The sequence below is a fragment of the Triticum dicoccoides genome, chromosome 2B (assembly GCF_002162155.2).
Source record: "Triticum dicoccoides isolate Atlit2015 ecotype Zavitan chromosome 2B, WEW_v2.0, whole genome shotgun sequence".
NCBI classification, from domain to species: domain Eukaryota; kingdom Viridiplantae; phylum Streptophyta; class Magnoliopsida; order Poales; family Poaceae; genus Triticum; species Triticum dicoccoides.
The window spans coordinates 195,648,537-195,656,696 of record NC_041383.1 but is presented as its reverse complement, the minus strand read 5'-3'; the positions used below and the strand labels follow the sequence as shown (position 1 = coordinate 195,656,696).

Sequence of the window (8,160 nt, the reverse complement as noted above, 5' to 3'; positions counted from 1 at the left end):
CGGACTCTGCACCGGAACCTTTGGTGGTTCCGGAGTCCGGCGGGCGGCCCCTTCATGAGAAGGGCAAGGCAACGACACCGGCGGCCTCCGTCCAACCGGAGGCGCCGGATAGCTTGCTGGAGGCGCTCAACGGCGCTTCCATCGACGAGGAGCACCGCACTATTATGAGTGCGGTGATTCAGAGGGTTCAGCTCGCCAAGAGCGGGCTGACCGAAGCCTGCACCAGCCTTCTAACAGGCTTTGAGGTATGTGATTAGAATGTGTAAAAATAGTACCGCATAGACAGTAGCCCCTGATGCTCAGTTCGGTGTTCGGAAAGAAAAGCCGAACTGAGGATCTAAAAAGATATACGTAGGAGTCTAACAAAAATATGTCAATATGGGAATGCAGGCTGCGCTGCTGACCTCTGCTGCACTGACTGCGGAGGTCAATTCCTTGAAGCAGAGCCTCGAGCGGTCCGAGATCGAGCTCGGCCGTGCCAAAAAGCAGCTCGAGGACAAGGAATGTAAGTAACACCTTATTAAAGTTGTACCTTATAGAAAAGGATTTGGTTGCAAAAAAAAGAAAAATGACAGCAATAACATGGGTACTCCAGGGGCTGCAAACGAGGTGGCGACCCTAAAGGAGGCGGTGTCCGCGGCCAAACGCAATGCGGCCGCAGAACGCGCCGAGCGAGAGAAGCAGGAGGCGCGGGTGGCGGAGGTGCGGCAAGCGCTCCAGGCTCTCGTGGAAAAACACGAGAGTATGGAGCGTGACTCGAAGACTCGAGAGTCCGAGCTCGCGTCGGCTCTTGAGAGTGCCAAAGCCGCTAAGGCCGAAGCCCAGAAGGCCCTCTAGGAAATTGAGGCAGTAAAGAAGATAGTGGCGGGTAAGGCATTCTTCATGCAAAGCAAGCATGTAAAAGTGAATTACTTGTTACTTACCTGAATTTGAAGCTCTCCAGGAGCATTCGCAGATCTGCCCCGTAGCATGTCCGATGCTGCCACGTTCTACAGAGCCGAGGAGGGGAGCTCGACGGAAAAGGTGTTCTGGTCTCAGTATGCTGAGGCCGGACATCCAGTGCCCCTGAGCGACCAGCTGAAACAGCTGGTCGAGCTCCACAAGGTGGCCGAACAGGCCATGAAGGGCATCCTAGTTTGGCTGTTGCCCAAAGAAGCCATGCCTGGGAGCTACTTCGGTCTGGTGCGGCGGCTGGTGGACGCCTGTCTGTGGATTGACGTCGTCAAGCACTCCGCCTTCATTGAAGGTGCCCGTCGGGCCCTTCCCGCGCTAAGGTGCACTGGGGCAAGATGGACGCCGAGAAGCTTGTGACGGATGCGCCACCGCCGGGCAAGGAGTATCACACGCCCGAGATGTATTATAAGGGTGTCCTGAAGGGTGCCCGCATTATTGCGGGTGAATGCTCCAAAGATGTAATTTTTGAGTAGACTCGCATGTTGTTATCCTGTGCGCTGAAAACTTTGTTCATATGCGCTAAGCAACACTTGTTAATTTAAAATATTACCTTCTGTGCGGCCGTTTATCAAATCTGAGAGATGGCAAGTCGTTGGCTTCGGCCCCCATGCCACGAGTGCTGGGGTGCTCGGGATAAACCTGAGCGCTCTTGTTTCCATTTTTGGGTCCATCTAGGGAGGCACTCAACACAATGAACGAGGCAACCGGACTTAGAGGAGCAAGGGGGGAGGAGGCCGGCCCTAGGAGGGGGCGCGCCAAGTGTGGAGTCCTACTAGGACTCCCTAGTCCTAGTAGGATTCCACCTCCCTTGTTGGAGTAGGAGAAGGGGAAAGAGGGGGAGAGGAAGAAGGAAAGGGGGGTTGCGCCCCTTGTCCAATTCGGCGGACCAGAGGGGGGGTCGCAGGCCTCCTTCCTTTTGGCCTCTCTCCTCTATTCCGGCATGGCCCAATAAGGCCCATATACTCCCCGGCGAATTCCCGTAAGTCTCCGGTACTCCGAAAAATACCCGAATCATTCGGAACCTTTCCGAACTCCGAATATAGTCATCTAATATATCGATCTTTACGTCTCGACCATTTCGAGACTCCTCGTCATGTCCCTGATCTCATCCAGAACTCCGGACTCCTTCGGTACATCAAAACTCATAAACTCATAATATAACTGTCATCGAAACCTTAAGCGTGCGGACCCTACGGGTTCGAGAACTATGTAGACATGACCTAGAACTATTCTTGGTCAATAACCAATAGCGGAACCTGGATGCCCATATTGGCTCCTACATATTCTACGAAGATCTTTATCGGTCAAACCGCATAACAACATACTTTGTTCCCTTTGTCATCGGTATGTTACTTGCCCGAGATTCGATCGTCGTATCCAATACCTAGTTCAATCTCGTTACCGGCAAGTCTCTTTACTCGTTACGTAATGCATCATTCCCTAACTAACTTATTAGCTACATTGCTTGCAAGGCTTATAGTGATGTGCATTACCGAGAGGGCCCAGAGGTACCTCTCCGACAATCGGAGTGACAAAACCTAATCTCGAAATACGCCAACCCAACATGTACCTTTGGAGACACCTGTAGTACTCCTTTATAATCACCCAGTTACGTTGTGACGTTTGGTAGCACCCAAAGTGTTCCTCCGGTAAACAGGAGTTGCATAATCTCATACTTACAGGAACATGTATAAGTCATGAAGAAAGCAATAGCAACATACTAAACGATCAAGTGCTAGGCTAACGGAATGGGTCATGTCAATCACATCATTCTCCTAATGATGTGATCCCATTAATCAAATGACAACACATGTCTATGGTTAGGAAACATAATCATCTTTGATTAATGAGCTAGTCAAGTAGAGGCATACTAGTGACTATATGTTTGTCTATGTATTCACACATGTATCATGTTTCCGGTTAATACAATTCTAGCATGAATAATAAACATTTATCATGAAATAAGGAAATAAATAATAACTTTATTATTGCCTCTAGGGCATATTTCCTTCAGAGGCCATCCATCTACCTCCCGCTCCGGACATGATTGGAGAAGGTTGAGGTGGGAAGTGCGGGCTTGGGCGTTGGAGATCGAGTGCGCAGGGACGGATAGGCAAAGGAGGAAGAAGGCGTAAATGGAAAGGGTAGAATCTTATTCCCTTATATGGGCGGCCGAAACTACGAGCCCCCACCGGCCTAATAAAACTTGCTTATCCCCTAAGCGCCACGGTTAATGGCGCGGTTGGGTTACCCACGCCCGTATTAATGAGAACCCCGGAATAAGGGGACACGATCTCTGCTTCGACAAGACGTGTCAAGGAAACCGCCTCGCTAAACACGCTGAGGTGGAACAGTAGAATGATTCGAATAAAGGCTTGACCGTGGCATGATGTCACGCTGCGGGATATGTCAGCAGATTAGATTTGTGCGGAAATTATTCTCTCTACGATGGTATGTGGAACTTATTTTTGCAGAGCCAGACACTATCCTTGTGTTCAACATCTTCTATGAAGTATTCGGAGGAGGAACCCGCCTTGCAATGCCGAAGACAATTTGCGCGTCGGACTCGTCATCATTGAAGCCAGGTTCAGGGGCTACTGAGGGAGTCCTGGATTGGGGGGTGTCCGGATGGCCGAACTATGACCTTTGGCCGGACTCCCGGACTATGAAGATACAAGATTGAAGACTTCGTCCCGTGTCCGGATATGGACTTTCCTTGGCGTGGAAGGCAAGCTTGGCGATACGATATGAAGATCTCCTCCCATTGTAACCGACTCTGTGTAACCCTAGCCCTCTCCAGTGTCTATATAAACCGGAGAGTTTTAGTCCGTAGGACGGACAACAATCATACCATAGGCTAGATTCTAGGGTTTAGCCTCTCTGATCTCGTGGTAGATCAACTCTTGTACTACCCATATCATCAATATTAATCAAGCAGGAGTAGGGTTTTACCTCCACCGAGAGGGCCCGAACCTGGGTAAAAACATCGTGTCCCTTGTCTCCTGTTACCATCCGCCTAGACGCACAGTTCGGGATCCCCTACCCGAGATCCACCGGTTTTGACACCGACATGAGTCCTGTACTAGGGGATCCTCGGGCGTCCGGTCTATTGATGTGGGCCGGACTGATGGGCCGTCAAGATACAAGACAGAAGGTTATCTCTCGTGTCCGGTGGGGACTCTCACGTGCGTGGATGGCAAGTATAGGTGTCCGGATATTTTATTCCTTTCTGTAAAACCGACTTTGTACAACCCTAAGCCCCTTCGATGTCTATATAAACCGGAGGGTTACATAGGAGGCAGGATCACAACATTGCTAGGCTAGCTATCTAGGGTTAGCCGAATCGATCCCGAGGTACATCAACTCTTGTAACCCTTATACCCTCAAATATAATCAAGCAGGAGTAGGGTTTTACCTCCATTAAGAGGGCCTGAACCTGGGTAAATATTGTGTCCCTTCTCCATTGTTACCGTTGATCTTCAGACGCACAGCTTGGGCCCCCCTACCCGAGATCTTCCGGTTTTGACACTGACACCCGCCGCAGCCAACCCACGTCGGGGCTTTGTCCGGCAGGGACTACCGGCGGCGGTGAGGGAAGGGGCGAAGGAGGAGGGACCGATGGCGGTAAGACTAGGGATCAGAGGCAGATCCAGGACCCAGGCCGGGGGGGGGGGGCTGGGCCTGGGGCGTGAGGATGAACTACTTCGTCTACTGTAGACTACTGCACACTGTAGCGACACTGTAGAGGCCACTGTAGCATCCTGGGCCCTGGGTGTGGCCCAATCCTGGGTCCGCCCCTGCTAGGGATCAACAACTCTATTGAATTTAGGAAAAAAAATTGCAAACAAAGGTTAGGTGGGCGTTAGTTGATCCCATCAAATTGCAAGGTAAAACCATCCTCTAGCTAACTTTTTTTTGCGGGATCTTCTAGCTAACAAGACCCTAACCTTTGCCTCGACGGTTCGAGGCTATCAATTTGATAGAGCTACTCCTAGTGACAATATTGGCACATCTAAGTTTATGAAGGCATTAATCTATCATACTCCTAGTGTGACCAACTGACCATCCTCTTTGCGCCCTCATGAATTAGGACAAGTGGTCAAATGGAGACTATTGATGAGGGTTAGGGGAACCAATGACTAGCAACCGTGAACCAAAGACGCAACGCTAATCTTGCTGGCCTTGGACGTAAACGCAAATGCAAGCTTGACACTGAACTTGAGATTGTTCAGTTCCTCTTTGCGCCAATAGAGTACAGTACTACAACTGTACAAGAAACGCTCGGTGTCCGCTCATAAACATTATCCCCACCAACTCCAAGGGGCACCCGGACGGCCGGAAACTGAGCAGAGATGGCGTCGTCGGATTCTCCGCCGCCGCCGGGGAAGCCCCCTCTGCCGTGGCGGGTGCGCCTGCTCGTGGGCGCAGCCTCATTCCTACACTCCGCGTCCCTCCGCGCCGACGGCACCGTCAACCGCTCCCTCCTCTCCCTATTCGAACGCAACGTCCCGCCTAGCCCCGCACCCGATGCCGCCGGCGTTTCGTCCACTGACCACGCCGTCTCCAGCCACCTCCGCGTCCGCCTGTTCGTTCCAGCGCCCGCCGCTAGCGGCAGCCAGCTGCCAGTGGTTGTATATTTCCACGGCGGCGGCTTCGTGTTCCACTCCGTGGCGACGGCCCAGTTCGACGCTCTGTGCCGCCGCCTCGCCGCGTCCATCCCAGCCGTCGTCGCCTCCGTGGACTACCGCCTCGCGCCCGAGCACTGCGCTCCGTCCGCTTACGACGACGGCGAGGCCGCCCTCCGCTGGGCACTCGCCGGCGCCAGGGGCGCCTTGCCGTCTCCCCCCACCGCCGTCTTTGTCGCCGGGGATAGCGCGGGCGGCAACGTCGCCCACCACGTCGCCGCACGCCTGCAGCGCAGCGTGGCCGGGCTGGTCCTACTGCAGCCGTTCTTCGGCGGCGAGGCGCAGACCGCGTCCGAGCGACGGCTCCGCCACGCGCCGTTCGGGGCGCCGGAGCGGCTGGCGTGGCTGTGGCGCGCGTTCCTGCCGCCGGGCGCCACGCGGGACCACGAGTGGGCCAACGTGCTGGCCGCGATCCAGCGCGACGGTGCCGCCCGGGGAAGTGGCGCGCGTTCCCGCCGACGCTGGTGTGCGTGGGCGGGTGGGACGTGCACCAGGACAGGCAGAGGGAGTACGCGCACGCGCTGCAAGCCGCCGGCGCCGAGGAGGTCCGCGTCGCGGAGTTCCCCGACGCCATCCACGCGTTCTACGTGTTCGAGGGCCTCGCGGACAGGCAGAGACTGCTGGCCGATGTGGCCGAGTTCGTGAACCGGCGAGCCGCCGAACACCTTGACGCGCCAGTGAACGACCAGTGTCCACTGTCCACTGGTTCGTAGTTGGTTTGCAGTTCAGTCAGTGTGAGTGTGTGACTGATCTTTTTAATTTTTTTTGGTAAGTGTTGATTCTTGGAGCTGTGATGTGTGTGACGACGGAACTTGAGGGCACATGCGATGCACTGTACTCATGACGAACATGCCTGGTTCCCTGTGAACGAGTTGTTCGTTGGTTCTGAGAAGCAGGGAATTGGACGCAAGCGTCGACAGCGCAATGAACGGCATTCATCGCGCAAACAGGGTCGTGTTTGGCGGCGCTCCTGTCACGGAGAGGTTATCGCCCATGCGAACCAGACAGTAATGGTGCGACGACGCGGACAGATCCACTGTACGTTGGCCCCCGATTTGGCGAGTGCCAGCATGGGCCGAGCATCTTGAGCAGTTGAGCTACCAGTCTCTGCTGGAATATCTGAAGAGCATGACACACCGCCCGCCACATCCATATCCAGCCGGAGCATTCTCGACGCCCGCGCTTCTGGCCGCCGCGTGCTGGCCCCACGCCTTGTCGTGGCCATGCGCCAGTGCACCGCCCCAGTGCCAGAGCGCGCGCCCGTGTCCCGACAGGCCGGCACAGAGCACGCGTGTGCGCAGCGGCTGCACCGGCACGATGCTGTGTCCGTCCGTGGCTGTGCGATGAGCTGTTTTTCATTGTCAGGCATTCAGGATTTGAATCAACTTCAGATGCATCAAGAATTCAACATAGGATATATAGAAAAATCTCTGCTAAGTGGCTGTCATCAGTTCCTGGCCGGCGGTAGCAGCTTGCAGCATCAAGCACCGGAAAAGGAGGCCGACATTTATTCGAACAGAAGCCTGTTTAGCTGCCGACTGAACTGAAGGTAGCCGGGGCTTCCGGCCGAAGACATTTCTGCCTTTCCAACGATACGAGGGTCCAGACCAGCTTTACGCCTCCAAAAGAGGGAGACGCCACCGGCCTCCTTCCATGATGACCCCTTTCTCTGATGAAAAGCTCGCCGCGTTTTCCCCCGAACATTCATATGATTTCGTTCCGCTTTTCGCCTGTATCAGGCTGTGAGCTGATTAAGCTGATCCACGAGTTCTTGTTCCCGGAGGCAGCATGATAATGCACGAGCCTTTTGTGTGTGACCAGCCTGACTGCATGATTGATTGGTTATTTGATTTGATCAGACTTAGCTGATCCACCAGACAAACAAATCTGACCAACCAACACACGCATAGCCGTACGGGCGTACCCAAACACATACCAGAACATCACGCATTGATCACGACATTTCACACAATTTCTTCACAGCTTTAGAGCATCTACAACCGTATCTCTCAAGCCCGCCCCATGCGTCTGGGCGGGCTGCCCGGTCACGATTTTTTGACCCAGGCGGCCCCCTCAAACGGCCCTCAAACGGCTGGGCTGACCGGCACCTCATATCCAACCCAAATATGGGGTGGATATGGGGCGTCCGGGCACGCCCACTAAACCCGGGCAAACGTCGCGTCGGGCCGGGTTTCGGACCGGGCTTGTAAAAGCCTGACCTTCATTTCCCAAGCCCGAGCCCGGCCCGAAGCCCGAAATACTCCCTGTTTTCAAGCCCGAGCTCGGCCCGGAATCAAGCCCGAAGCCCGAAAGCCCGGGCCGAACGTTGTTTTTTAGTGTACGCACGTGCAAGCCCGGCCCGAAGCCCGAAAGCCCGGCCCGAAATACAGAAAAAATGAAGCCCGAGCCCGGCCCGAACTATCTTCCGGGCTGCAAAATAAGGCCTGAGCCCGGCCCGAACGTCAAGCCCGGCCCGGCCCGGCCCGGGTTTTTCGGGCCGGGCTGCCCATGCCCGGGTTTA

General features: G+C 54.7%; 1 pseudogene; it reads left to right on the top strand.

The window, feature by feature from the left end:
- The first annotated feature begins 5,233 nt into the window (after nt 1–5,233).
- LOC119367526 lies at nt 5,234–6,555 on the top strand (annotated as a pseudogene).
- Nucleotides 6,556–8,160: the final 1,605 nt, after the last annotated feature.